Source organism: Taudactylus pleione, unplaced genomic scaffold (genome assembly GCF_031769625.1).
Source record: "Taudactylus pleione unplaced genomic scaffold, aTauple2 ptg001184l, whole genome shotgun sequence".
NCBI classification, from domain to species: domain Eukaryota; kingdom Metazoa; phylum Chordata; class Amphibia; order Anura; family Myobatrachidae; genus Taudactylus; species Taudactylus pleione.
Genome location: NW_028285585.1, coordinates 162,501 through 165,000, shown reverse-complemented (window position 1 = coordinate 165,000; position 2,500 = coordinate 162,501). Strand labels below are relative to the sequence as shown.

The following is a 2,500-nucleotide window of genomic DNA, read 5'->3' as shown; positions in this document are numbered from 1 at the left end:
TATCAATGAATTTACTTGAGTTAAGAAGTAATACAGGTCTAAAGTTAATGATTTTGAGCATCTACAGTCAAACCACACTGGACATGCCCAATCTCGTCTGATCTTGGAAGCTATGCAGTGTTGGGCCTGGTTTGTACTTGGATGGGAGACCACCTGGGAATACCAGGTGCTGTAGGTAATTTTAGACAGCCAAAATCATTCTTTTTTATTACATTTTACATTTGATTTTTTCAACATATCAATGAATTTACTTGAGTTAAGAAGTAAAAGAGGTCTAAAGTTAATGTTTTTGAGTACCTACAGCCAAACCACACTGGACATGCCCAATCTCGTCTGATCTTGGAAGCTATGCAGTGTTGGGCCTGGATAGTACTTAGATGGGCGACCACCTGGGAATACCAGGTACTGTAGGTAATTTTATACTGCCATAACATTCTTTTCTATTACATTTTACATTTCATTTTTCAACTTATCATTGAATTTACTTGAGTTAAGAAGTAAAAGAGGTCTAAAGTTAATGGTTTTGAGCACCTACAGCCAAACCACACTGGACATGCCCAATCTCATCTGATCTTGGAAGCTATGCAGTGTTGGGCCTGGTTAGTACTTGGATGGGAAACCACCTGGGAATACCAGGTGCTGTAGGTAATTTTATACTGCCATAACAGTCTTTTCTATTACATTTTACATTTGATTTTTTCAACTTATCAATGAATTTACTTGTGTTAAGAAGTAAAAGCGGTCTAAATTTAATGCTTTTGCGCACCTACAGCCAAACCACAGTGGACATGCCCAATCTCGTCTTATCTTGGTAGCTATGCAGTGTTGGGTAAGGTCAGAACTTGGATGGGAGACCACCTGGGAAAACCAGGTGCAGTAGGTAATTTTATACTGCCATAACATTCTTTTCTATTACATTTTACATTTAATTTTTTCAACTTATCAATGAATTTACTTGAGTTAAGAAGTAATACAGGTCTAAAGTTATTGTTTTTGAGCACCTACAGCCAAACCACACTGGACATGCCCAATCTCGTCTGATCTTGGAAGCTATGCAGTGTTGGGACTGGTTACTACTTGGATGGGAGACTACCTAGGAATCCCAGGTGCTGTAGTTAACTTTAAACTGCCATAACATTCTTTTCTATTACATTTTACTTTTAATTTTTTCAACTTATCAATGAATTTACTTGTGTTAAGAAGTAAAAGCGGTCTAAATTTAATGCTTTTGAGCACCTACAGCCAAACCACAGTGGACATGCCCAATCTCGTCTGATCTGGGAAGCTATGCAGTGTTGGGCCTGGTTAGTACTTGGATGGGAGACCACCTGGGAATACCAGGAGCTGTAGGTAATTTTATACTGCCAGAACATTCTTTTCTATTACATTTTACATTTAAATTTTTCAACTTATCAATGAATTTACTTGATTTAAGAAGTAATAGAGGTCTAAAGTTAATGTTTTTGAGCACCTACTGCCAAACCACACTGGACATGCCCAATCTCATCTGATCTTGGAAGCTATGCAGTGTTGTGCCTGGTTAGTACTTGGATGGGAGACCACCTGGGAATACCAGGTGCTGTAGGTAATTTTATGCAGCCATAACATTCTTTTCTATTACATTTTACATTTAATTTTTTCAACTTATCAATGAATTTACTTGAGTTAAGAAGTAAAAGAGGTCTAAAGTTAATGTTTTTGAGCACCTACAGCCAAACCACACTGGACATGCCCAATCTCGTCTGATCTTGGAAGCTATGCAGTGTTGGACCTGGTTAGTACTTCGATAGGAGACCACCTAGGAATCCCAGGTGCTGTAGGTAATTTTATACTGCCATAACATTCTTTTCTATTACATTTTACATTTCATTTTTTCAACTTATCAATGAATTTACTTGAGTTAAGAAGTAATAGAGGTCTAAAGTTAATGTTTTTGAGCACCTACAGCCAAACCACACTGGACATGCCCAATCTTGTCTGATCTTGGAAGGTATGCAGTGTTGGGCCTGGTTAGTACTTGGATGGGAGACCACCTGGGAGTACCAGGAGCTGTAGGTAATTTTATACTGCCATAACATTCTTTTCTATTACATTTTACATTTAATTTTTCAACTTATCATTGAATTTACTTGAGTTAAGAAGTAAAAGAGGTCTAAAGTTAATACTTTTGAGCACCTACAGCCAATCCACACTGGACATGCCCAATCTCGTCTGATCTTGGAAGCTATGCAGTGTTGGGCATGGTCAGTACTTGGATGGGAGACCACCTGGGAAAACCAGGTGCAGTAGGTAATTTTATACTGCCATAACATTCTTTTCTATTACATTTTACATTTAATTTTTTCAACTTATCAATGAATTTACTTGAGTTAAGAAGTAATAGAGGTCTAAAGTTAAAGTTTTTGAGCACCTACAGCCAAACCACACTGGACATGCCCAATCTCGTCTGATATTGGAAGCTATGCAGTGTTGGGCCTGGTTTGTACTTGGATGGGAGACC

General features: G+C 38.0%; 1 non-coding gene and 9 pseudogenes across 1 annotated transcript; all 10 read left to right on the top strand.

Moving 5' to 3' along the window:
* The first annotated feature begins 59 nt into the window (after positions 1-59).
* On the top strand, positions 60-178 carry LOC148451685 (5S ribosomal RNA; annotated as a pseudogene).
* A 117-nt stretch (positions 179-295) lies between these two features.
* On the top strand, positions 296-414 carry LOC148451684 (5S ribosomal RNA; annotated as a pseudogene).
* Positions 415-529: 115 nt separating this feature from the next.
* Positions 530-648, top strand: LOC148451683 (5S ribosomal RNA). The gene has a single exon (XR_015875045.1). It is a non-coding gene; the product is annotated as a 5S ribosomal RNA (ribosomal RNA).
* A 351-nt stretch (positions 649-999) lies between these two features.
* Positions 1,000-1,118, top strand: LOC148451682 (5S ribosomal RNA; annotated as a pseudogene).
* Positions 1,119-1,234: 116 nt separating this feature from the next.
* On the top strand, positions 1,235-1,353 carry LOC148451681 (5S ribosomal RNA; annotated as a pseudogene).
* Positions 1,354-1,469: 116 nt separating this feature from the next.
* LOC148451680 (5S ribosomal RNA) lies at positions 1,470-1,588 on the top strand (annotated as a pseudogene).
* Positions 1,589-1,704: 116 nt separating this feature from the next.
* Positions 1,705-1,823, top strand: LOC148451679 (5S ribosomal RNA; annotated as a pseudogene).
* Positions 1,824-1,939: 116 nt separating this feature from the next.
* LOC148451678 (5S ribosomal RNA) lies at positions 1,940-2,058 on the top strand (annotated as a pseudogene).
* A 115-nt stretch (positions 2,059-2,173) lies between these two features.
* On the top strand, positions 2,174-2,292 carry LOC148451677 (5S ribosomal RNA; annotated as a pseudogene).
* Positions 2,293-2,408: 116 nt separating this feature from the next.
* The window catches only part of LOC148451676 (5S ribosomal RNA), a 119-nt pseudogene continuing 27 nt past the window's right edge, over positions 2,409-2,500 (top strand).